We start from the raw sequence: 27,823 nt of genomic DNA on the forward strand, positions 1-27,823 counted from the left end.
CAGCAGCAGTCTAAGCAAACTACTCTTTTCCCAAAAGAAATCTTTTAACTTTTCTTTTAGAAGAGGGAAGAGGGGATTGTTTGAGGATTGGGTGGTGGAGGAGATGAAGGGGGTAGAACAGAGGAAACAAAAGTGACCCCAGAGCCCTGCCTTGCTGTGTTTCTTTCTTTCACCTCACTCATTATTTTTGGCTGGTCCTTTGTGCAGGCTGCCTTCTATTCACTGACAGCTTCTTTGAACATCAGTCATATCAGGTCATCTGCCAAGCTGTGCACCTCTGATCACATCGCTCAGAGGCCTCCGGTCTGTCAGCTTCAAAGAGCCTCATGCGTGGTGACTTGTCTCCCTTAGGGTGGGCCTCAGAGAAGGGAAAGCCTGGGACAGACCCGTGAGGCCTCAGACATTAGACTGGAAGCTTTCATCTCATTTGGCAGAAGAAATCAGGACCAGAGGAGAGCAATGACGCCAACTTAAGTGAAAGGACTGTGGGTCGAAACCAGGTCTGCTCATATCTTCAGCAGATATTATTCCCATCCCGTGGACTGAAAGCTGTGTTTCTCCAGGAGGCTTAGACGGCCTTAGAGGTGCCTCAGTGATGATGACATTTTGAGAGTGAGATGGGGAAAGGAAAGGAGCCAGGAGAATGCCAGTGGATGGAGCAGCCCCCTCCTCCTCTGAAAGGAGCCTCTCCCTTTTGGTTTCATTCATTCACTGAAAAACAAATGTCTATTATGCAACTTCCACATGCCAGGTAACTGTCGCAGATGTTAGAGATACAGCAACGAATCAGTAAAGTCCAGGTTCTCATGCATTCTGTCATCTGTATCAGACTCCAGTGAAGACTCGGAGTGGTGGTGCTGGTGGTGGGGACGGGGTTCAGTTAATTTTTTTCTTTTAAAGGAAATATCCTCCTTCCAATATTTAACTTTCAAATCATTGACAGGTACTGAGTAAGCACCTACAATTTTAAGTGTGGACTTTGTCACTACAGAAAACAAATTAGCCACCCATCTTTTGACCCCTCGCAATTGAAAATCTATCAAGAAAAAACACCTTAAAAGAGAACTGGCCCCAGGTAGCATCAACCATCACTCACTGACAAATATGGGAAAGAAATTTAAAAAACAAAACAAGCAAAAATGAAGTCCCACAGTTGATTATATTCATCCTAGGAGTCATTATTAAATTCTTCCCCCGATATTCTACATAGGACAAAAGGATAGGAAGATGTTGAATACTTTAAAGTACACCACCTTGGTTGGTGGTGGCGTACAGGTGGACACAACAGTTGGCAGCTTTTTGAGTTTCAGAATTCAAGTCTGAGAGCTACCTGTGAGTATCTCTGCCTAGATGTTGGTTTGAAAGGTTGATGCCCAAAGTTGCTACTATCAGCCCCCACTTCCTGGATGAATTAGTTACCTTTTGTGGCACAGAGAATTACTCCAAGACTGCGGTCCTGGGCAGGCCTTTTGAAGATGACGTACTCACAGGACTGTTGACAGGAGGCCTTTTCTTCAAGACCTGGTGGCAAATTCCCCCAAACAAGAGATTTAAGAAAGAGGGAATGCCGAGAAAGTGTCTTTGCTTTTTATGACCCAATTTTCCATGACACTTATGATCACCTCTGCCTTATCATCTTTGTTAGAAACAAATCACTGAATCCAGCCCATACTCAGGAAAGGGGAATTAGGCTCTAACTCTTGAAGACAAGAATATCAAAGAATTTGTGGACATATTTTCAAATCATCACACTAATGTCCTTTTACATATACAATTTAAATTTTTCCATGGAAAATTTTAAAACAAATCACAGCTATAATATAATTTCATCTATAAATACTTCATATATATATATATAAATAAAAGCAAAACTGCCATACCATTACATATCCAACAAATTATTAATTATTCCTTAATAACTTTTAAAACGAATTTGTTTCAGATTCTAAAGTTTTAAAATCAGAAGATTCTATATCACAATTCAGAATTGTATCTTATTTTTTTGAAGTATGAAGATTTGGTCACTTTAATCATACATGCTCATATGGTCACGAGCCATTCACAACAGAGGCTCTTACTCAGCCATACTCCCCACCTCTCCCTGTTGCATTACACATGGGGCACTTACCTGCTTGGTTCACTAAAGTACTTGAACTTACCACTGGGCTGGCTCCAATGAGGCTTCAAGGAATGGCAGTGGAATTGAAGAAGGGAGAAGCCTGACCCCTGGTAAGAATTGGCTTCCAAAAGATTGGGAAATTGAGTAGAATGTGGGTTTCCTTAGAGCAGCATCAATGTTGGACTTGACTTATATGGGGATGCAGAGATGATGGGGTAATTGTGGAGGTCTGGGCATGAATCATTATGGTCTCAGAAGATTTGGTGGGCATTCCTGATTTGGCAGAACTTGCACTGAGGGAGCAGAGCCATGAGGAAGTTCAGCCATCTTTGAAGGGGTCATGAGCCACCCATAGGTCAACTATCAGTGTGTTTTTTCTCAGACTGTAAGTGTGTAAGTCCTGAGTTCTAGCACAGCCTAAGGAAGGGCATGGTATCCATGAAAAATAAAGATCCTGAACTTTTAGTAAACTTTATCAAGTTGGGAACCATGTTAATATTTAATTTATCATATAAAAATAAAGTTATTTCTTGTCCCTTGTATGCCACAAACACCTAAAATCCTAGGCTCCTGGAGAGAGCTTGTAAATAAATGAAAAAGCCTTTGCAATCATCCTTGCATCCTTTGAAAAGATGAGCTTTATTGAATTATGAAAATAAATGCTGAAAGAGAATGACTGCTCACCTCCACCCTGATAATAAAGCCATGGTAGCTTTTGCATACCATTGCTGACATTCCCCAACTGAAAAATGCTTGTTGGTTTGTGTCATTTATTTAGAGCTCAGAATGCATGTTCCTGGAGAACCACGTGCTCCTGGGCAAGTCAGTCCCCTGGCCAGTCCTTAAGATCCTTAATATGCTGTAAACTGAGTAATAAACTACTCATCTACCACACGTAGCAGAGTTTCCTTAGAAAATGTTAGCCTGAATTTCTAGTGTGGAATGCCTAATGTTTATTTTCCCCAACCTTAGTAATTAAGACACTGAGTTCTACTCCATTCTTCAAATTCACCACTCCTGGGCCAGCTGAGGATTGTGTTTTTGGTAACAGTACTGGCCATGTGCTAGAGGAAGGGGAATTTCCCTGTTGCCTGTATGTTGAGAAATTTAGGGATAGGGATACGCTTTGGGACAGTGACAGAGGGGAAGTAGACTGGGGACGAGAGTGAAGCAAAGGCAGGTACTAGCTTTGGAGATTGGGGTTGTGGGTGGGGACGTACTAGAATGTTTAGCTGTTCAAAAGTATGGATCATTCGTAAGTCAGCTATTTGCGTGCCAGTATTCATTCTCCAACAGACTCGATGGCCAGACAACCTACGAGTGGAGCTCTCAAACCTTGTTATCCCATGGCCTCTCTAGGCACAGACATGTGCCCTGCATCTTGTGATAGCTCTTACTGTGTATCATTTTTCGTCTAGACTCTGCCACCTCTCAGCTGCTTCCACTCTTGCCCCTCCACAACCCACTCCTTGCACAATGACCAAAATAGTCTTCTTAAAATGAAAATCTGATCGTGTAACTCCCATATGTAAACTCCTTTAATAATGTCCTACCAGGCCCGCCCTTCTGTGAGCTGCCCCTCCCCATCTGTGCGTGCCTCATGCCCACTCATTCTTCATGTCTCAGCTGAAATGCCGTTTTCTCAGGAAAACCTTTCCTGACCTTCCTGTCCAGATTTGGTACCCTGCTATATGCTCTGCTAACTCCCAGACTTCCTCTTCAGAGCACAGACCGCACTGTAATTGTTTAGGTATTCAGGTGTGATTTGTTTAATGTGTCTCTCCTCCACCAGGCAGTAGGATCCAGAAACACATCACTTACACCTAGCATGGGACCTCCTGGTCCATAAGACATATGCTTATATGATTGCTGAACAGAGCGCCGTTTTGTACAGTTTGCTTTTTGTATTATAAATCATGATGTTCCCCAACTTTAGGTCCATTCACTGAGTTTTTATTATGTGACAGGCAGTGTCTTATTTAGAGGGCAGGGCAAATTGGCTTAGTGATTAAAAACTACTTACTTAGTTTTCACTGCTGTGTTAGTCAGGGTTCTCTGGGTAAAACAGAAGTGACAGGAGGAAGGTTTCTACAAGGACCCCGGGAGATGGTGGCTGGCTGAAGTAGAGGTAGAAATTTTTTCTGACTGCTGAAAACATCAGTTCTCCCTTTTAGGCCTTCAAACGACTGGAGCAGACTTCTCTCATTGCAAAAGGTAGACTCCTCTCTTGGGTGTAGATGTCATCAGCTCAAGATGCAATCAACTAATTGATGATTTAAATTCCCCAAAATAACTACACAGTAACCAGCAGGTCAGTACTGCTTGATCAAGCAACTGGACACCATAAATTGATGCTAAATTGGCATGTAAACTTAACCATCATGGGCTTGAAGCCAGAGTTCCCTGATTTTGAATACTTAGTCATGATGTTGGGGAGGCGGTGTAACTTTTCCATGCCTCAGTTTCCTTATCTATGCAAAGAGGAAGATTGTAATACTGCTTACTTCATAGGTATGTAGTGAGGATTAAATAAGATATTCATGTAAAGTTTTTAGAACAGTGCTTGGCACATACTTAGTATATGAGAAATATTAGCTATTCTAATTGCTTACTCCAAATACAACATAAGATAGATTTATGATCCCCACTTATCAAAGGAGTAGACTGGGCACAGAAAGCAGACTTTCAATAATGTGTTTAAATGAGTCCTTCATATCATCTGTTTATGCTTTAAAAAACTTAAAAGGAAGAAAGGAATATTCTTCATTTTTGAGAGTTGGGATTTGAAGGAAATTAGGTCTTGATGAGATGAAAGGAATACATCAAAGAAACAAAGGAAATTTCAAAGCAGTTTCAGGCCCAAGACTTGGCCATCCTTTCTGCACATTTATGTAATGAAAGAGCACGTCCCTGAGAAATCCAGAGGATGGGGGAGAGCCGGAAGATGGGGAACCATGAAGCTGACTCAGAGCTACAGCAACAGGAACCAGTGTCTCCAGGTTGCTGCAGGAAATGAGAACAGGGCTTCCAACCCACTTTGAAACTCCTCGGGATCTATGCCAGTACCTCCAAGGGATCACTATTCCTCAAACCAAGTTCATTTGAATTAAAAAGGAAAAAGCACCTATGCCATGCATCCCATATGGGAAAAGTGGATGCCAAAAGAAATCAAACAAAAAGGTTGTGAATCGCTGGAGTGGACAATCTTCCTGGGAAGAGGGTCAGTCCTACACACCAGGCTTTTAAAGAAGAATCTAACCTGTCAGGACTACTTCTAGCAGCCCAAACTAGTTTGGCTCCAAACTAGAAACCACCCAACATCCATTTTCAGTAGAATAGTGGTAAATTGTGGTGTATTCACGTAACGGAACACTATCCATCAATGAGCGTGAATGAACCACAACTACACTCAACAATGGGGATGACGCTCAGAAATATAACTATAAGGCAAAGAGCTAAGAAACAACAACAAAAAAGGCACAAATCAATGCCATTTCAAAATATAAGTTCAAAACAGATAATACACCTCTGTCATGTCAGAAGTCAGATTAGTGGCACCCGTGCGCGTTTGCGCCTTATGGTCTGTTGCTCGAGCTGGGTGCTGGTTACTCAGGTGTGTTCATTTTCTGGAAGCTCACTGACCCAGAGTTCTGGATAACTGGAAGCTGGAGAACTACAAATAAGGATGCCTTTGAGATGGGAGGCCATTTTGAGTCAAGCTCATATTTCTGGGGTGCTGCTCCTGAGTGCTGGGTCATGGCCTTGGCTTCATCGAATTTCACACCTTGGTTTTTCCCTTGTCACTCTATCCACTTGCAGACCCTTGTCCCCTACTCAAATGATCTCTGTAATATGCCACACAATTTGGATCTTACCTAAGGGGTGACCAGCCAGGGCTGATTCCATTTCTATCCATGCTTTTCCTCAGTTGTCTGTGATAAAAATACCCATTCCCTTCACTTTCAGTCAGGATTCAAAAAAACTATGGGATAGCTGGAGAGGACACGTGCCAGCTTGTGTGACTTAATTAGAAACCTGTCCCTGGGAGAGCTGATGGGAGGGACTTAGGATTCCAGCTTCTGAATGCCCCATGGATGATGTTTTCAAGTATGAGAGGATGATTTCTCGTGTGATTGGCAGCTCAGGGGATGAGGAAGAAGCCTTCCCAGGAATCTCGCAAGCGGAGTTAGAAGAATGAAATAACTTGGCTCATGCAGGGTTCAGGAGCTCTGGCTTGCTCTGTGGGTGCCACCAGTTCCCACGTGGACGCAGCTCAACTCCAAGCAGGCAGGGCCAGCTCGGCCACGCCACCCGGGCTGTCTCTGGGTGGGGGCTGCTTCGGAGAAACAACAGGCCTCAACGTGACCGTCCCCACATGCTACAGACTTAGAAGGGAAATCCTTTGGATTCCGGCTGGACTCCTGGGGCTCAGCCTGGCCTGGCCCTGAGGCCACAAAGAGGAATACAGCTATGAAAAGGGCTACATGTGGCTGGGATGGAGTCTGACCAGAGACAGTTTCATTCCTGCAAGGACTTCGCAGCTGTAGCTCGCTTGCTCCTGAAGCCCCCTCATTTCTCTGTGGATGGCTGCCACAGAAACCCACCCCCCACTCCCTCTTTCACCTCACTCACCCTGATCTCACCCCCCTCACTTCCACTTTTTAATTCTAAATGTCTAGCATGCTTTTGAACCTCACGACTGCTCAGGTTCCCACACCCCCAATATTACTGACCCTTAAAAAAGAGCCAGTTGCTGCCCCTTCCCCACGACATTCCCTCATCGTCTTTCCTTGCTCTCTGAGATGTTATTTTAACGTTGCTTCTCGTTTCTGCAGAGGCAGACTCTAGGGGAAGGGCCCAGAGAGCAGAGAGCAGTAGAGCGGGACTCGGCAGGCGGTGACGTTCTCGGTGTGCCTGTGGGCAGCCATCAGGAATCTCGCCGCCTTCCCAGGAATCTCGCCGCCTTCCCAGGAATCTCGCAAGAAGACTGGGCGTCAGTCTTCTGGAGATGGGGTGAGTGACCCCCACTCTAACTCCAGTGCCGTGTGCTGAGCTGGTATTGGTGCCACGGCGAAAGCCAAGAAAAAGACTCCACTTTGGCACCTTTAAACCTACTGAACAATGTCTTTGTGTCCTCTCTGATAGACACACCTGCGTACTTGATAAATAATAAGTGGATAGAGTTAATCAATGGAGGCAGACAACTGATGGCATCGAGGAGTTATCTTATAGCCCATAGGACCCGATAACTGCCTCACATAGAGACTGAAACCGAATCAGCCTCACCCTGAACTCACGTTCATGGCTCCTTGTGATCAGATGTAACTTTTTACCCCATTTTTTCGTGATTTGGTGAAATAAAGGAAGTAACTTACTCCTGGTTTTTCTTTTCTGCCACAAAGGTCCATGTAACTGCTGGTTTTCCTGTTCATGGTGAAAACAGCCTTCACCAGAAGAGTGGTGTGCACAAGACACAAGAACCTAAGAAGAGAATTTTAAACGAAGCTTATTCCTAAGTGCGGCTCACCCTAAGCAGAACTCACACCTGCATGTAGCTCCCAGGTGTTCAGACTGGGCGAAGAACATCCCTCCCCTCACCCTCTCCCCCTCCCCTTTCCCTCAGCTCCTTCTACTCAGCCTCCCTACCCCTTTTCAAAACCCATGATTGCTTTATCTAAGGTCTATGCCTCTTCAATGGATTTTGAGAACAAATTAGGAATCACTTGCCAGTTTTTCCAGAGGTAACTAAATCTAAGCCTAAATTCTTGATTAAGATAAAGAATCCTTAGAAATAGAAAGGATGGAACAATATAAACAGCAGATCTGAGATAGCCATCCCGACTGCAATGTGATAAGTTTTCTGTTTTTGTTTTTTTCTCTTGCATCCACCAGGAAAGATGGAAGCTGAATGTGGTTCTCTTGCAAAAAGCTCAGCGATCAGTGTATGTAGCCCATCTTTGGTCCTGAAGAACTGAGGATCTAAAGGCAGACTGAGGAACTGCAGCAGTTTCAGAGGGCCTGGGAAAGCCAGAAGTGACAGGCCAACCGTGCCACCCGGTCTTCCAGGGGGCAGGTTGCCTCGTTAGCACAACAGACCAAACCTTCCCTTGCTCAGAGCTGAGATGACATGATTTGTTCCTTTCTGGCCATGTTAGTTCTGCAAACCAGATACCAGCGGCTGCAAACTCGGGAGCGCCTGCCCTCCTGCAACGCCATTTGTTTGGACAGGCCAGGCCACTAAGGCGTTTTCAACTCTTTAAAGCTCCCAGAGCACACAGCATACTTGAGGAATTCCTTTTTTTTCAAAGATCTTTTTCTTTGCCCCTTCCAACATTTTGTTTGAGAGAAACTGAGATGTCTATCTTCTGTTTCCTTATTTTTTTTCAGGAAAGCAAAGGGTTGTTGACTTCCTCCCTCTCCCCTCCCTTCCTTCCTTCTTCCCGAAGGTACTCATCTGAGAAAAAGAGAACGAAGTATTGTTCCTGTTCTCTTTCTTAAGTCATCTGAAACACTGTCCCTGCGAGTTCTTTAAGTTCCCTGCAATCTGTACAGGAGAGAAAGAGGGAGAGAGAGAGGGAGAGAGACAGAGAGAGCAAGGGATCAGGTAAAGCGTTGGGCTGCTGCAGCCATTCAGACCTCAGGAGCTGGTAAGTGACCCATGCGACCGCTTCTCCTTCCATTTCCATCGCCCTGGGGTGGACGCCGCCGTGGGCACCTCCAACAGATAATACCCTGCTGGGTGCAGCCCTTAATCCAGGGGCATGACGGATGGATGGCCCAGAATTTAAGGTTGTACTTTTTTTTTTTTTTTTTTTTTGAGAGAAAGAGAGAGAGAAAATACTGATGCTTTTCAGAGCTGAGTCTGGGAGAACTGGAAATAGAATGGCATTGGGGAAAAGAAGGACACTGTGTTAAATCTGAATTTCGGCACAGATAACATGGTTGGGTTAACCAGAGGCACTGAAGTGTGTGATGTGTGTCACTAGAAGATTCACTCCTCTCAGGGCTGTGTCCTGGGAACCTGACTTCTCAGGGTGTCTGCTAAGAATTGTGGTTTGCTCTGGGTTTTTTGCTACATGTTGTCTGAACTGAGATGCCATTCTCTTGCTCTTTTCTTTCCATCCAGCACCCCCCAAAATAGGAATGTTTATTTGTGACTGTAATTCTGCATCCACTGAAGTAGGAGGGAAAAAAGATGGGATCGTCACTTTGAATTATATGTGTGTGGTAGGGGGAGTTACGTGTTTAATTTCCACATGTGGGCTGAGTGTAACTTTATTATCCACTGACATTGTGAGATGTCGTCTGCCACACAAAAGAAGGCAGCGATTTGGAGGCACAGAGCTTTAGTTTTGGAAAGCGACATGTGGCCAGAATAGGAGGATTGAGATTGATGGCTCATGTCAAGAAGAGAGAAAAAACTAAGCTGTGGACACAACTGAAAAGCATTCACCCGGGGCCTGGTTTTCTAAGATAAATCCCAACAAGCTAATCAAGCTTACACACATGACTGATTTTTTAAAAATCATACTTACTTCAATTAAATTCATCAAAGCTGATAATGTTTTACCAAGAACTCATCAGGGTCAGCCATGGGAGAGCCAAGATCATGTCAAAAATAGGTCAGCAAGGTCATGCTAAAAGATTTACTAATCGTAATAATTTAATTCAGAGAGGTATCAAGTAGGTGAAAGGCAGAGGCACATCCTTTTTTTAAATATTTGTTTCTAGGGCGTTACTGGTTAAAGCTACCTGGGGTATGGAGAATGTGACAAATACAGCTAGTCTTTCATTAATAAAATAATTCGGCCGGACCATGCATTAAGCACGATCAGGTAATTAATCTTTTTACTAAACGGAGCCACCATGTTAACAGGATGAAAAACTGATAGAACTGGACTGTTATGTACCTTTTGTGCTGATAGATTTCTTTTTCTTTCTTTTTCCAAGAGACTTTGCTTAGGAGCACCATAAAATGAGCAGCATAAAAAAGTTGTGACAAGCATTTGCCTGCTCGGAGATGCAAAATTATTCTAATAACAGTTGAAGATGGTTTCCAATCCTATTCCACCCACCCTAGACATTCCTTTTCTTAGATATTCAGGTCAAAGGCAGCCAGCACTGATCAGTGTGGGCATTGCGTATCTTCTCTCAGCAGGAGAATCACAATGGGGCTGCTATCTTGACCTGCTTCTTTCAGTTTCATTTCTCCTTGATAATGTATTTAATTTTGTGCCGAATTAAAACAACATTGCAGAATGTCTTTAAGTTTTGGCAATTGACAAACAGCATCAGATACAACACAATATCGACAAAATGACAGCAGAGTCACATTGGCTAAAGATGAGCGAGAGTTAGACAAAAGGTAGATATGGCAATCATTCGGAAGCCCCACTTCTAGCATGTATCTTCACTGTGGTATAAGATTAAGGAGGTTGAGATATATTATTCACTTTCTTTAAAAGGAAAAAATATGCACTCAATATTTCCATTTAAGTTATGAAGTCATTGCCTTGAGAATATTTGTTGGATGCTGGGAAATGAAGAAAGAAGCTGTTGGCTAGTTTAGTCTAGTTGATATCTCAATCTGTCCTTTCTGAACTCCAAGGAGTGAGCTGGCAGTTGTGGAAACTTCCAGTGGGTGATTCTTCTTTGGGGTCATCAGAGGCTCTTTTGTGATATCATTAGGGGAACTCCGGGTTGGAATGAATGGTCAAGAATTTGACACACACATTAATTAATTTCTGCACAAACTGAACATATAACTAAACTACCAATTAATGATAAGAATTTCAAATCATGTTAAGATACGCATCTTGTAGGTTGAATACTGGCATGTGAATGAAATTAGAGCAGATAGAGCATCACAAAAGAGGCTTTGTTGTTGGACAAATTTGGGTTTGAATTCCAGTGTAGTCACTTCTTGGCTGCAGGGCGCTCAATCTCTGTAAAGCCTCAGTTTCTCCAAATGTAAATCTGCATCAACATAGTAGAGTTATTGTAAGAATTAAATACGATTATTTACGCCAAACAGTTGGCACAATACTAGGTGAGTAGCAGAGTCGATAGATTCAGCTGTAATTTCTTAATAGACTCATATAATAACACATCAGAGTACTCATATAATAACACATCAGTGTATTTTTTGAATGTAGACAGTAGACTGTTTTCTGTAATTTGTGTGACTCTCCTTGGTCATTGCTATGCCAAGATTCTATCAGGACAAAAATTATTATTCAGCTCTAGAGTTGAGTGAAGATATTCTGAGTCCCAAATGCTTGTGAAATTAAGGGGGATAGAGTTTAATGTACTGATGCTCACTTCTGCTAATAGCAGACATGCAGATTCAGTCTGATTAAAACGACTGTGCCCAGTAGACTCAGTGCGAGGGAAAGATGGCCTGGGGGTAAAAATGTTCAACTTAGAGGAATGTGCAAGGGCGCTGCAGTTACAGTTTTTTTTAGATGTTTCACTCTCCCCTTTCACCCACTTCCCCAAACTCTCAAGCTCTGTGTCTTTGGTGACCTTTTCCCTGGCCATGGGGGCTGGAGAGGTTTTGTGGAGCTCATCGGGGCTATTCATGACTCAGCGAGAGAGACAAGGCCGTGCAGCGATGCGCCCCCCCCCCCCCCCCCCCCCCCCCCCCCGCCAGGGCACCTGGAGAGCCCGTCCTCCTCTCTCCTGGACCAGGTCAGCAGTGACTGTAGAGCCCCATCCATCATCACCACATTGTGTGTGTGCACGCGTGCGTGTGTGTGTATACAGCTGTGTGGTTGGTCCAACTTCTGTTTTTTCTTCTCACTCTCAGCTTTCAAACCTCCATGCTGGTTCATTTCTCAAGTTATGATTATACTTTAGTTTAGATCTTAGCCAAACTTCTCTCTGCTTTCCAAAAGCAAGTCACACGACAGTAGCAGCAACAAAAAATCAACCATCAAAATCTTTGAGGCTCTTTTGCTAGATTAAGAAGCTCTGATTTTTTATTGAAACTTGGCCGAACACCTGACCTAAGGAGAACATGCGTGTGCTGACTCGTTCTGCCCTGAAGTGCAACAGGTGCCTCCTTACCTGGCCTGGAGTAGTGAAAGTTAAGCCAGGGGTGGGGGTGGGGGGGGAGTTGGGAGCTCGGCCTGGCTGGTGTGTGGCTCGTCGGTTTTCTCTCCTCCTTGGACCTCCGTTTTCCTGTCTCTGGAGTGATGGGGTTGGAGCACGTTGGGGGTCCTTCAGGTGGCCTGTGGGTGGGTAACAGGACTCCCAGGGGCTTGTGCACGCTCCCCCTGCCCGCCGTGCTTGGTGGCCTGGGAGCTCCTGCTGCTCGCCTTCTCGGGCCCTCTGGGGCGGATGGAGGCCGGTTGCTGTGTCTTCCCCCACTGCGCTGGCTCTCACCGCAGGTGCGCCATCCAAGACCCGAGCTTCTCAGTGGAATTCCTGTCAGCATCGACGTTCTCTTTAGAAAGTAGTTCTGCATATGTCGATTGTTATTCCAGATGCCATTAGTGTTATGGACTAAGGAATGTGCTAAGCTATCAGGCAGTCAAATAAGACCCATCAATGTTTTGAAACCACATATAAACTATTAAAATATTGATTACTTAGATCTTTACATATTGCAATTCTGTCTTTTAATGTCTAGTTTTTTCTTTATTAAAGAAGGAATGTAAGCTCACTATAAGGTACATAAATGCATTTCTTTATTACTTGTCCCTTATAGTGAGCATGTGTTCTTTCTTTAATCAGGAAAAGCATAGACATTAAATTTTCTATTCATTTATTTTAAATACTCGTGGATTTGATTTCAGAGTTTTCTTTTTACAATGTGTGCTGTGCTGAGCCTGTTTTAGACATTAAATCTTGTCCCTAAGGTAATAGTGACATGAAAAGAAAAATGATTGTCAGTGCTATTTTACTGGGTTTTTTTCCTTTTGCATGGGCAGGCACAGGGAATTGAACCCAGGTCCCTGGCATGGCAGGCGAGAACTCTGCCACTGAGCCACTGTGGCCTGTGCTGTCAATGCTATTTTAAAAACCAGCACTTTCATATCATGTTAAATATGCTCTGTAAGAAAAACACAAAACTTAGAGAAAAAGTTGTTCTGATTTTCCTGCTCTTTATACTTAAATCACTCCACTTCTTTTCTTATATGTTTATATGCCTAATGAAATAGAGCAGTGATTGGCACGTCTCCATCTGGCTGAAACACAGGGAGAGAAGGTATTTTGATATGCACACTCAGAAGCAGCCTAATGATGGCTGTGATTTTTTGACTATCCAAGAACCAGATACATTTTTTAAATGTTGTTTAGATAGAAGAACAAGAACGTTTTGTCATCAGGAATTATATGTTATATATAAGCTCACTAGAAAGTAAGTGCCATAGGGCGGCGACTTTGTTTTGTTCACTGCTGTACGCCCAGAGTGTGCTCTGACTGGCATCCAGCATACACTAGGCTCACAAGAAATATTTGTTGAGTAGATTTAGTAATGAGTAAGTTGGCTTCAGAGTGAACTATGCTGTCCTTATATAATGCCAAATAAAGTAGTTTAAACTTAGAAACATGTGTCAGACTTCTGGGGGGCTCTGCAAGGTCAGTCTGCCAGTTTGACAGAGCTGCTCCTTGCACCAACTGAAACGCTGGGCCACCGCCAGCGCCGGGGCTGCTCCGGGTCTGTTAAAGCACCGCCTTGGCAAGGACCCTCACCTATTTGCTCAGGGGTCTCAGCATTTATCAGATACTACAGAAAAGGCTGTTGGTTGCATTTTATTTTCGTTTGTTTTCTGGGCAGATGACGGGTTAGCAAAGGGTTTTTGGCAAAAAAGCGAGTGGTCATTTGCTTTCTTGAGTAAAAGATCTGTGAGCCAGGATTCCACTTTGTAGGAAATGCTCAGAGCTCTCCCGTTTTGTTTTGGTTTTGGTTTTACTTTATAGTTAGTGCTATAAATCCAAGCTAAAGGGATACCACTTGGGCTGAGTTTACACAAACACCCTGGGGTGAACTCAGGGAGGGAAATGTGATATCCTTGTTAAGCACAACCCCCTTTCCTTTATTTAATTAGGCAGCAGAAACAGCCAAAATGAACAAATACTGGATTGAGGCAGTTTTACATTTATTTGGCAGATTTAAGGAGGTCAATGTAAGTGCTTAATAACAAGCTCAAAGTTTGGATGGCATTTATTGTTTAACATTGGGCTCTAAGGTTTTATTATTTGTAATACAAACTGACAACCCCTCTCTAGTCATATTGAAAACACTTTCTCTTTAGTGTCAAGTGCCAGGGACCCAGAAAAGCAATTCTGATCCAGTCTCCTATTTTCCTTCCATATGTTAGGGCCCCAATTTCACTTTATTCCATGATGACCAGTTATACTATGGGAGAATGCTATAATCCCAGCACTGTCACACCAATGGTCATTATGGGGTCATTACCAGGTTTGGGGCCTATTAAGAACTGCATGTACATTGTCTCACCTTCCCACTCTAAGGAGCAGGTGTTCTATTCTCCCCATTTTAGGTAGGAGAGAAGGAAAATACCTTTTTTAACAGATAAAGTAGAGAGAGTAATGACATGCTCAAGGTCACTAAATTTATTTTGCTTGTTTCCATGTTCTCATTAAAGAGAAAGTGATATCTCTAACAACTGACTGTATTTATTTATTTATTTTACGTGGGCAGGCACCAGGAATCGAACCCGGGTCCTCGGGCATGGCAGGCAAGCATTCTTACCTGCTGAGCCACTGTGGCCTGCCCATGAGTGTATTTATTTATTTATTGATCTCTTAAGGCAGGACTTCTCAAAGTATGATCCAAAGATCTAGAGTTTGTTAGAAATGCAGACTCTCAGGCTCCCAGACCTGAATCAGTATTTAACAAGAGCCCAGGATAATTCAGGAGCACATTCAACTTTGAGCTCCATTGCCTTCTGGTTTGGACTCTGCATGTGGGACCCTGTTCCAAGGAGTTACAAAGCCATGTTAACTTTGACCTTGTCTAAGACAACCACATTCCCTATTAGAAAGTGGTATTATTGGAAAGTCTTGGTTCCATTCAGCTTGGAGCAACATCAGACATGATTTCTGTGGGTCTGCCCAACCGGTTAACCAAGCGCCACGGAATCCTACCATCTCAGAGAGGAATGGGCTGGGCATTGTTTGCCACGTGTCCCCAGCATCAGTCATCAGAATCACCTGGGGCAGATTCCTTGCCCCCTTGACAGATAATCTTGGGTCTGGGGTGGGGCCCAAAACCCTACTTATTTCACAATCTACTGGGTTAGTGTAAGGAAGTTTCCCAAGGTATGTTGGGTTCATTGCACCCAAAAGTTCCTCAGCTTTTTCAGCAGCTTGAAAAGAGATTTGAAATGCTAGAGGAGGCATCACAGAGCCTTACCAGAAAGAAGAGGTAGTTACCTGGAGTTTTTTCTTCGAATGCTTAAGAGGAGGGACAAGAAACCAGGCGACCTGCCTGTGTCTTCCTCAGGGAGAGGGGAGGCCCCCCATTCTCCAGCATCATAACCGAGGAGGGATTGCCAACACGTACACCTCACTCTTCCCAACTAAAAAGCTCTGCGGAAAGAATCCTTGGAGTTTCCTTTGTACTGGGGACTCACCGTTCTCCCTTGGAACAGAAATCAAGAGGGGACTATTGTTGGAGGGTGGAGAAAGGAAACATGACGGGAAGAGAGCGAGGGAGCAGGCCGGAATTGCCTCTGGTTTGCTTCAGCCTGCACAAAACAGGGCCTCTGCCTGGAGGAGCTGGTGGGCCTGCCTGCATTTAGGCCCCTGGCCTGCTCAGCGGGAGCTGCAGGGGGACAGAAACTCACATTTCCAATGCTGGGTATTAGAACACCTACTGCAACATGCCACCATTGTTTCTTGCTGGCTGCTTTTCATTTCCAGTGTTTTTCCTCCCACAGCACTGTGGAATCCCCCCTCTCCCCACCCCACCTCCACCCCCAGGGGGCCTTCTTCAATTAAAAAGAAGGGGGGGGGGGTCAAAGAGTGGTCTTCCAGCCTTATCTTTTAAATGAAAAAAGAGTATATATTTAGCACTTTTAAGGCTCTAGGAAGCACTGTACTGAAATATTATCAGGTTGGGGTCCCAGAACTACTAAAACTTGAATTCTTAGGGTGGCAAGAGGAACATGCAGAAAGTTCTGCCAGGTTCTTTTTAGGAAATTCAGAATCCTGCTTTCTACTTGGCTTTCCTGAATAGTTGGGAGAGGGAAAATGTTCTGGGCATTGGCTGTCTCGATACACAGGAGACATCCAGTCGTGTCTCTCCGACATGGCCCCGAGTTGTCCCAGCAGCCTCAGTCAGGTGGCTGAGCAACTACCTGTCTCCTGACCTGGTCAGCTGCCAGAACACACATCCCCCGGTGATGGAGAGTTCATGTCTCCTGGTGAACGCCTGGGCCCCAAATCTGAACAGGGAGAAGAAGCAGAGAGCCTAATATTTGGAAAAGAAGGTGCAGCCCAATGATGCATCATTTTGAAGATATCAGCCCCATTTGGTGTGTCTTTGCAACCTCTTCATGCTCAAACACACCCCACTGTTAAGCATGGTTCACGTTCTTTTGTGTTGCTTCTCAGCCTCAGGAGCAGAATCTCAGCATTCCGTGTTCCGAGTGTGCAGTAGGGGAGGACATTGAACGGTGAACAACTTCCATCCCAGAGGGTAGGCCATAAAGTATCAAATTTCTTTGCTCTCCAACCAATGTGAGTATTTCAGGAATGGGGAATTTATTTACTTAATAAAGAGCTCTCCTTTATGTAAATATCATATGTGCCTTGCACACTGGTGTCTAAACACACATATAGCTACTCAAAACCATTGGCTCTTATAGAAGGAACTGTAGATTAGTTCTAAAGGATTTATTTGGCTCAGTATCTGATTCTGAGTCCCCTATGCCTCCAAACAGATTTACTTTCCTAAGTATGTTTTTCTTAGAGATATTAAAAGAGTTTGAATTTTGCTAAGCCTAAGACACTGGGGGAAGTGACACAGCATTTAGGGGTCATTGCAAGCAGTTCATCAAGTGCTTCATTCATGCATGTGTGTCATTTTGAGATTATAAGTAATGCAGGAGAGAAGACTAGATGTGAGGTCAGAGAAGGGAGGTTTGAGAGTGATACCAGCATACATATAAGTGGCAGCCTGAGGAACTCAGATGCATAGGGGAAGTTAATCTATGGTAAAATAGCGCTGCATTCCGGAGGGGAAAGTTGGATGATGCAGTTAATGATGTTAGGCCAACTGGGTAGCTATTTGGGAAAAAATAAACTTGTATCCTTACTTCATTTATTACATTAAAATAAATTCCAAACAGCTCAAAGATTCAAAATGTTAAAAATAAAAATGCAAAAATACTAGAAAAAATGGAAATTTTGAAGATCTAAGTTTCACAGAAACCCAGAAGCCTTAAATTTCTGATAAATTTCATAACAATAAAATAAAAAGCTTCTACAGGACCAAACTCGATAAACAGGGTTAAAAGACAAACAAAAACTGGGGAAGACATTTTCAGTATAAATTACAAAGAGCATAATATGATTTTTAAAAATGAGCAAATAAAATGAAACAGACATTTTACAGAAAATGAAATATAGCTGGCTTTTAAACATGTAAGAAGTTGAAGATATCCTCATTCACAAGAAAATGCAATTGAAAACTATGAGGTGCCACTTTTTTACATTCAAGCAGCACAGATGAAAACATTTGATAGGATGCTCATTTCAGGGGATCTGGAGGGTGTTCTCATATATTGCCAATGTAATTGCAAATTAATAAAACTTCTATAGAGGTCAGTTTGTCAGTATGTATCAAAGTATAAGACAGACTCATCTTAGAATTTATCCTACAAAAATAAATATACTTAGAACAGGCAAAAAGACACAGCTACAATATATGTGCCACAGCATTATTTGGAACAGAAAATAAATTATTGGAAATAGCACAGATCTATAAAAGACCAATTAAATTATGTACAATACATCTATACAATGGAATATTATGCAGCCCTTAAAAATGAAAGGACAAAACAGAATCCAGAAATAGAATGCTTGCATATATGACCAATTTGATTTTGACAAAATGCCAGGGTAATACAATGAGGTAAAGGCTAGTCTTTCCAAGGACTGGTTCTAGAACAATTGGATGTCTATATGCAAAAGTCAGAGAGAAAAATAAGGAACTCAGGCCCTTACCTTACTTCATCTGCATAAATTAACTTGGAGTAGACCAAAAATCTGTAAGAAGTAGAATATAAATTTTTAGAAGAAAATCTGAGGAGAAATTCTTTGTAATCTTGGGTTAGGCATAACTGACAAACTGGACTTCATTAAAATTTAATGCTTCAAAGGGACATTATTATAAAAATGCAAACATAAGCTACAAACTAGAAGTTATTTCCAAAACATGCATCTGATAGCCTTGTTTGCAGAACATAAGAAAGAACGCTTACAACTCAGTAATTAAAAGACAATTCAATTAAAGAAGAGGTAAAGGATTTGAATCAGCACTTAACCAGAGAGGATGTACAAATGGCAAATGAGCACATGAAAAGGTACAAAATACCATTAAATTAGGAAAAGACCAATTAAAACCATGGTAAGATACCACTACGCACCCATTAGAATGCCTGAAACCAAAATGACTGAAAATATCAAGGGTGTGTGAGGATGTGGAGAAGCCATTCTCACACATCGCTGATGGGTGAGCCTAAGGGGACCGCCACTTCAGAAAAACAGAGTGGCAGTTTCTTAAACACAATAGACATGTACAATATAGCCCAGCAACCCTACTTCTGGGTAACTACCCAAGAAAAATGAAGTAATATGTCTACATGATGGCTTGGACACAGATGTTCACAGCAGAATTATTCATTATAGTCCCAAACTGGAAACAATCCGAAGGCCCATCAATTGGCTAGTGGATAAGCAAGATGTACTGGAAAGCTACTGGGCAATAGAAAGAGCTGTGAGTACCTGCACCAGGGTGACTGAATCTCAAAAGCATCATGCTAAATTAAAGAAGCCAGACGCAAGTGTCCGTATATTGAATGATTTCGCTTATGTGGAATTTTAAAAGGCACTCAACTGTCAAGGCAGAGAGCTTGCTGCTAGCTGGGACGAGGGGTGAGAGCGAGAACTGACTGCGAACGAGCACTGTGGAGTTCTTGGGGATAATGGTAGTTTCCCAAAATTGGTTGCACAACTGTCTACATTTTCTAAAACTCAACCATGCTGCACACTTAAAAATGTGTGAATTTTATAATATGTAAATCGTACTTCAATAATGCTGTTTAAGCAAAAATGAATGAGGCAGCTCTGTAAATTCTGGTCATGGAACAATTGTCAACCCACATAGGTGAAAGAAGTAAGGCACCGCCTGTGTAAAGAATGCGATCATTTCCATTTTTAAAAAAGTGTGTTTATGGTATGCGTGGAGTGTCTAGAAGGGTAGATTAGACCTGCTAATAAAAGCTACCTCTGGGCAGGGAAGCAGGATGCTGAGGGATGGAACCGGAAGGGAACCGTCTTCAGTATATGTCCATTTGTACCCAGTCGAGTGGTGATTAATAAGAACAGAGAGAGAGGGGAGTTTCAAATTCTAGACCAGCCATGTCCACTCAGGGCAGCTGGCTGTTTCCAAACCTGTAAGGGGAGGGTGAGATTGGAAGGTCTCGAAGGACCCCTCTGGCTTTCATTGCATGCTCTGAGGGTTCCTTTAAGGATGAAGTCGTTCTGCCTGTGCTCCTCTTGCCCTTTCCCTGCCTGTGTGTCACCACCTGCCACGTGTGAAGCCTGGTCTCACTCTCTACCTCTCCATTTATTGGGTCCCCACCGTCTTGGCAACATGTGAACTATGGGTGCCAACAGGGTGAGAGGAGGGCCAGAGAGCCAGGGGAAGAACGGGACAAGGCAGCAGGCAGGTCCCACCATTCCTACGGGCATCTGATTGAGACCAAACCCTAAGCCTGCTCTTGCCAGCTGTGTGGCCCCCATGGCTCACCTTCACCTGGGGCGCGGGAAAAGCAGCCCCTTAGGGTGGGTGGGCATTCCCAGTGATAGTTCATGTAAAGTGCTTAGCGCAATGCCTGCCTCATAGCAACAGTCAGAACATGTCATTCTTCTTTAATTATTCATCGGAGCCCCCCGTGGGCAGGGCCTGTGGCCTTCCTAGGGGGGAGGGACGGGGGCACCTAAGTGATCAAGCTGCAAACTCACCCACACAATCATCTGGGGACCTGGGAGGCGAAGAGCTGTTTGTTTCTCAACCCAACAACCGACAGGAAGGGGCTGGAGTAAACTCTGCTACGCCCAGGCCAGTGTCACTGAGGGGAGCTTCTTTTTCCAGGATTCCATCTCCTGGAGTTAATTGTATCCTAAAATCGGGAGAACTGCAGAGTGTGAAACTGTGAAATGGTGTCACTATGCAAGGGGGTTCAGCTAGTTCAGTACATGGAGAGTTTCAATTTGCCAGGTAAATATGCCTTAGATTACATTCAGATCAAAGTATCATTAATATGAATATTATGACCATTGTACAACCTCCTCTCTGTGGTAGTCGCTCAATAAATATGAGCAGCAGCTTCAAACCAAACCAAGCCAAGCCAGCTACCTTTCATTGCACAGTGTGCTCAGCGCCATTTCCCAGCCTGGGAAAACGCCATTTCCCAGCTGGGGCATGTCTGAGCCCAGGCAGTTTTCTGCAGGCACCTGAAAGTTCAGGCCTCTAAGCCACACACCGCAGCCTCTCCACCGCCAAAAAAACGCAGAAAGAAAAGGGTCTCGGATAGCTTTTAAGTGGATCAAATTTCCCCTGCGTGCTGTAAGATGACTGAGAACCCCTTTCGCATAATCTTTTTGCTTTAAACATCATTCCATCACCTTCTAGAACCAGATTCTAGAAAGTTCAGTTGAGTTTGCTGGTTTGCTCTGCTTACGAATCCTTTCATGTGTGTCTGTTCCCCCTGACTACACTGGTGCTATATTTGTCAGGGACTGTGCTTTAAGCTATTTTTGTACTCCCTGTGGCAAACCCTCTAAATTCTTGTGGTCTCATATTGATTCTCACTGAAATCCTTTTATTATCCCCCAAACTGAGGCTCAGAAAGGACAAGCACTTGGGCTGAAGTCACACGGTTCTGTGGACCTTAGGGGTCTGTGGAATTTTTGCAGACATTCTGTGTGTTTAGATGTCAGCCGCTTAATGTTTGTAGATGACTAAATAATGTTTTAGAGGTAAATGTACCTCTGTTTTCCAAATCTGGTTATATTATAGCAATTCATAAAATATAACTTAATTTAAAGATGTTACTGAATTCATGGTAGCTCTTCGTAGTTTTGTATTTTTTATTAACAGTGTGATTTCCTAAAAGGTGTTCATTTTTAAAAGTTACAACAGGGTTCTCATCTTGAAAAGGCTCTGAATCACTCAGCGGCCCAAAACTGGGGTACACTAATCAATTTCAGGAGTGTCTTGACTAACCTACATCTTCTGGTAGCAATGAGTTTTTCTATTTTTAAATTGCTACCTGTAATAAGTTTGTATATTTGATAGAAATCTCTGAAGTGTCTGAAATATTCATCATTATTGTTAAATTCCTCCTTCATATAACAGATTTTTCCAACAGAACTCCTAATTCCTTCATTGACTGTGTGATCTTGGGAAATTTGCCTACCCTGTCTGTTTTCTGGTTTTCTCCTTGACAAAACAGGGAAAGAGTAGAGCCTACCTCGCAGGGTGCTGTGATGGTCACTTGCATGAATGCGTTGATGTTTTTAGCATATGTATTTCACACAGTCAACACTTGGCTCATATTGTGATTATGAGGCACCACTAGTCACTGTTTCAGGTAGGGGCTTTTGTAGACAATTTTTGGGAATGAATTAATTAAAATAGGAAATGGGAATAAAGGGACATTTTAGATATGTGATGGCTCATCTGCATTTCCTTTGTCACAGTCCACCATCAAAGGCAGGCAGGGTGTCTGCTTTTCTGCAGATACAATGCTTGTGTGAATTCACTTCAGGGAGGGTGATGATGTTTCTGTATGGCCGGCCCAGCAGACTGGACGAGCCTGTCAGCATCCTGCATCAGATGCATCGAGATATGCATTTAAGGGATCAGGCAGAAGGGGGTTGACTTACTACTGACATGAATTAAAGGCTTTATTCCTCCTTAAAATTCATAAAAAGAAACAAGACTATTAGATCGTTGAAAAAGGAGGAGAGAAGCTGTGCTTTCCTGCCACAAACCAAAATGCTGAGGACCATAGTTATAAAAGGGTCAAAGGAAGTTGGAATGAGCTTTCATAGCAGGCTTGGAATGACCTTTCATAGCTTAAAATTTTGATTCCAGATCATCCCATGGGTTGTTCTTTAGCTGAATTACATAAGCCATCTTTCAGCCTGGGGGGACAGGTGTCTGGGGGGAGGGTCAGTGTCCGCTAAGTGAGGGAAGAGAACCTACTGTTAGACTTTGAAAGATGAGTCTGCCCTGACTTTCTGTGCTGGCTGACACAGTTTTTATTGAAAAAAAACAAAAACATAAACAAAATAGAACAGCAAACAAGCCAAAGTTCTCCAGAAAATGAGCCAATGAAAAGATACTCCACTTTTCAGAATCGGCTGCTTTTTCCAAAACCAGGCAGTAATAATCATCGCAGCTTCTGCTCCTCGGCCCATGTGAGCTGGACTGGACCTGTTCTGTGACAGCAAAGTGAGTAAGACCCAGTGCAGGCCTTCTAGGAGATTCCAGTAAATTAACGTTAATTCAGTTAATTCCAGTAAATTAATGTGTATGCTGAATGAAGGTGAATATGCTTCCCTGTCACCTCTATCCAGCGACCTTGCTTCAGTCCACTGGATCACACAAAACAGAGCCAGTCCTTCCAAGTGTCAGCTCTTTTAAGTATTTAGAAGTCTGCAGACCCCTCAAACACCTCCATCTTAACATGAGGCCATTTTAGCCATGTCAGTAGGTATGGTTTTGTGTCTCCTCAGCCAGCAGGTCCCACTGCACTGCACACCCTCTAGCTTTCCTGGTCCGCCAGGTTTGATCCAGAACCCCCAACTCCACCTCCCCCTGGGTTTGGCCAGTGCAGATCAGAGCTGGGCTCTCGGAGGCGACTGCTGGAGCTCTCCTCAAGAGGCCCAGTGAGGGGCCTGGCATAGAAACACAGGAACTGTGAACAAAAATTATTGACCTGCCTTATTATTTTTCTAGATCTTTAGCCTAACCTTGTCTTAGGCCTTCCTCCTTGCTCTGTAGGATAATGAAAATAATATCTTTGTCCCAGTTTAGGAAAACTAAGTACTAGTATAGTTACTAGTTACTGGCCATTTTATCCCAGGTACTTCATATTTCATATTTTATGAAAACTCAACAATAACCCTGCAAGCTGAGTATTATTATCCCCATTTTGCATATGAGAAAACTGAGGCTGAAAGATTAAGTAACTTTCTACAGTTGGTAAGTGGAAGACCTAGAATCCAAACCCTGGGCTGCCTGACTCCCAAGTTTATGATCCTCTTAGCATGCTTAGTACTTTGCCTGGTGATACCAGGTACCCAAAAATGTTAGTTTCTCTTTTTTTATTGTCATTCCTCTTCCTTGAAATAATCACATGCAAGCTGAAAATGAGGAAGAGGACTTCGAGTTGCCAGAAGTATGTGCCTGACCTCCAAGATGGCCATGCAACATGAAGGCAGATGTGATGCACCTTTAGGCAACCAAGTCTCTTCCATGGGGCACTGGCTCAGCTCTACTATGACAACTAGTTTACCATCAAGGGAAGTCTGAGGGCTCTTTTTAATCAACATCATCTCTTTGGCTTCCTCCCCGTTTTTCAAATAATTCCATTCACTCCCTAAGTCATTCAGCTAATTTCAGTGTCTGCTGAGAGCTCTACAGCACATCAGACCTGGTCCTGACTCCTTTGGACTTCCCAGTCCATAGGTTGGGCAAGGTGTAGACAGCAAGTGCCATTTCATGGAGAGGAAGGAAAGCTTGGTCCTGCTGGCCTTTGGCTCCTCCTGCTCTATTTGAGTCCTTTAAGCTCGTCTGAGAACTCCCACCTATCACAACACCTTCAGCAACTCTCCTGTTCAACCCCAGTAGTTCACAATTGGGGGTAGTCCAGTCTCACGTAGAAGTGTTTGGAAACAGGGAGGGGCTTTTTGTTTACCACATTCTCTAAGGGCACTATTTGTATCTAGTGGGTGAAGGGACAGGGGTTTTAAAGTTCTGCATTGCACACGATAGACTGGCATGTCATAAACAAAGAAGCCCACACAAAATTATCAATAGTGTCCACTCCCCTTGAGAAGGGCCATTGTCCCTCCATGCCTCGTATAGTGTCTCTCCCTTCACAGACGCTTCCTACATGTCTTTTTTTTTTTTTTTTTTTTTTTTTAAAGGAAAGACAGAGAGAAGGAAGGAAGGATAGAAGGAAGGAAGGGAGGAAGAAAGGGAAACATCTTTTAAACATTTTCTTGTTTTATTGTATTTTGTTTCTCCGTTTTTGTTACATGGGCTGGGGCCGGGAATCGAACCGAGGTCCTCCGGCATAGCAGGCAAGCACTTTGCCCGCTGAGCCACCGCGGCCCGCCCCCTACATGTCTTTTGAGTGGAAGTTCTCCTTTGTTAGCGTTTCCATCTTTCTACATGGCTTCTCTCCCACTGGAGGTTCTGAAAGAGGGCTGCCCTGTTTGCCTCTGCTTTCTGGAACCACCTTCAGTGACGGAGAACTTACTCAGCTATATCTCCTATATATTCCAGTCCTCTTTCCTTCCTCTCTTTCCCAAGTTTTCAACAACTTGGAAACTCACAAATCTAACGAATGCTTTCTGAATTGACCGATTGTGCTTTACACTCAAATAAAGCTCAGAGACATGATTTTTTAGAGTAATTTTAGGTAGGAACATTTTTCCGCCGAAGTGATTTTAAATGCTCTAAAAAGGCATTAAGGCAATAGCCTAATAGATTAAGTTCGTAGGTGATTAAAACTATGAGATTTAGCCAACGCAGCAGTGGTGGCCCTGTCGGCTTCCCCTCTCAGACCAGGAAGCTATAACCTGAAGCCAGTTGAAAAGACCCCTTGCGGAACCAGCCAGGAAAAGGTAAAGCTTGGGATCAGAATTTTGATTCTGGAGAAAATTTCAGGAAACTGGTGCCAAGTAGATGAAGGACTCCAGCATCCTCTGGGATGGATTGTGCACCTGTTAGAGGAGAGGCAGAACCATATCCCCCATGCATGCGGAGGCTGGACCCTGATTCCAGCGCAGTGACAGCTTCATGGGGCCGCAGTGGGCAGCACTCTCGGTGGTTGGAAATTTTCAGAGTTCACTGGTTTTACTTTCTGGCTGATTCCCTTGAGAAGACCCTTAACTCTTTCCCTTTTGTAAATTTCAGAAAAAGGTTTGCTTCCCATTACGGGAATTTCCAACTTTGTTCCACTCAGGGCTCTTGTATTTTCTTAAAGAATATTAGGAAATACTTTAAGTCTTAAAACAAGTTCATTTTCATTCTTCTCAAATTGAAAACAACTCTCTGAAGGGTATCATAGCTCAAGGCTGGTAAGGAAGGCCTGGAAAAGATCATGAAACAGAGAAACTTAGTAGTGGAAGAAAGAACTAGCATTTACTGAACACTTTGCTTTGTGTTATACGCATTTCCTATTATCCACCTCATTTTAATCTTTCTCCGAATCCATGAAGTAGTATATTAGTCAGGATAGACTAGCTCATGTGTCAATAACAAACAACCTCCAAATCACCATGGCTTGGAAAAAAAAGGATAACAAGGATTTATGTCTCCCTCCCATTATTTGGCCATTACATGGATCAACTGTGACTTTAACCCATGTCATCTTCACATTAGGTACCAGGCTGATAGACAGCTGTCATCGGCAGTATTTAGGGTTGCTATGCAGAAGGAAAGAAAGTTATATGGAATCATGCTCTAGTTTTATAGATTCCACAAGGAAATGACATGTCACTTCCATTGACCAAAGCAAGTCACATGACCTGCCTACCTACAAAGGTGGTGGGAAAGAAAACCCTACCACATGCCTAGATGTAGAACTAGAAATCTGATTAGCCTTGTCTGATAGTTGGTGAAACTGAGGCTTAGGGAAGTCAGTAAGTGGTAGAACTGGTATTAAAACCCAGGATGTATGAGTCCATCTCCTGAGCACTTTGCTCTCCTGTAGTGAGTGCGTTATGCAAACATGTTACATGCATGCTGTTCTCCCTTCCCTCAGCTAAAGTACTCTTGGGGCTGAAGTGGGGTATGCACAGGCACAGGAGGTGGACAAGCTAAAATGAAACCAAAATTCTAAAAATTTACCCATTTTTGAAAGGGCTCTAGCATATTCATTGGGAAATCATCATGTAACAGTAGTTTTTGCTTTGAACTCAAGCCAGATTTTTGTTTTTAATCTCTTTTCTCATGTGCCATAGTTTTTCTTGCTTATTGCTTTTATTTACTGAATAACGAACGAAGGGCCACATCATGCCCTTGTTTCTAAGGCCGCTGCCTCATAGATGGCCAAAGAGTCAAGAGACATGACACCTTAAATGCCTGTCACTTCCTGCCAAGACAGTCTCCAGGGAAAAATAGCTGCTACTGAAGGGAACGATAAGATAGCAGGAGTGATTCCACCAGCCATTAAATATCAGTCTTCACGTTTCATCTCCCTTGAGCGCAGAAGTGCCATGCTCTGTCAGCTCTTCTCAGACTCTTCTATTCCCAGTAACCCTGGTGAGATAGAAGAATCTGGAGACAAACTCCTAAGTGGTCTGTCACAGGGTCAAATTTCAGATTTGCCCTGGAGCTTTGGTCAAGGAAATTAACAATGAGCATTGTTGTTGATGTTCTCTATTGACAACAGTATCTTCACCACTTGAAAGTGGGTCCCTGCCGGAGAGGTTAGGGTTACTGTCAGGATGGGGGTGCGCTGGGGACCGCTTGGCAGCTAGAATACCCCAAAACCAGGAGAAGATAAAGGCAGGAAAGAGAAGGAGCAGAGGGGGCCGTGGAGAAGAGGAGGAGGAGGAATGTAAGATGGTATCAGGAGGGGGGAGAGCCAGCATGGCCATTGGAGGACACCAAGTGTGGCCTCAAAAAAGCACCGAGAGAGCTGGATACTAATTTACTAATTAGCTCAGTTGTTAAAGAGCTACACTTTTTGTTTGTTCTACTTTCCTTATCCATTAAAAAAGTTCCTTGTGGGTGGTATAGCTATAGCCTATGGTAAATTTTTAACCTTGCTTGTAGTAAGCCAGAAGCATAAACTCAGCCTAGGAGAGTATAAAGTTTGCAAAACTCTTTGAAGGCAGAGGGTGCAACTTAAAAACTAAGTATTGTTGAATAAAATACCTACTTAAGAAGGGAGCTCCCCATTAGCACTGTATGTGCCTTAGCTGGTAGTCACTACCTGGTAGAAATGGTTGTCAGAGGTTCGTTACAGAAGGGACCCAGTTGTTGGATCACTTAAAATGGAGAAGAAAAGAATAAAGGAACGAGCCCAGGCAATAACAGATAAGGACTCCACCAGGGCTGGACTCGGGGAGAAACCCCAGAACTGAAGGAGGCATCATTTACTGGACTGGAAAAACAGGGCCCGAGAATTGCTCAGAAGCCTCCGGTCTTTTCCTGTGCATGGGGCAATGCCCTGTGCCAGCTCCTGTCCTGGACCT

At 43.4% G+C, this 27,823-nt stretch overlaps 1 protein-coding gene across 1 annotated transcript in view; it reads left to right on the forward strand.

Annotated features, from left to right (window-relative positions):
• ZNF366 (zinc finger protein 366) overlaps window positions 1-27,823 on the forward strand; it is a 94,078-nt gene that overhangs the window by 17,687 nt on the left and 48,568 nt on the right. Inside the window, exons 3-4 of the mRNA XM_077139498.1 lie at window positions 6,955-7,132; window positions 7,522-8,766. The gene's annotated coding sequence lies outside the window, so the exon portion shown is untranslated. The remainder of the gene's footprint in view (window positions 1-6,954; window positions 7,133-7,521; window positions 8,767-27,823) is intronic.

Source organism: Tamandua tetradactyla, chromosome 21 (assembly GCF_023851605.1).
Source record: "Tamandua tetradactyla isolate mTamTet1 chromosome 21, mTamTet1.pri, whole genome shotgun sequence".
Taxonomy (NCBI): Eukaryota; Metazoa; Chordata; class Mammalia; order Pilosa; family Myrmecophagidae; genus Tamandua; species Tamandua tetradactyla.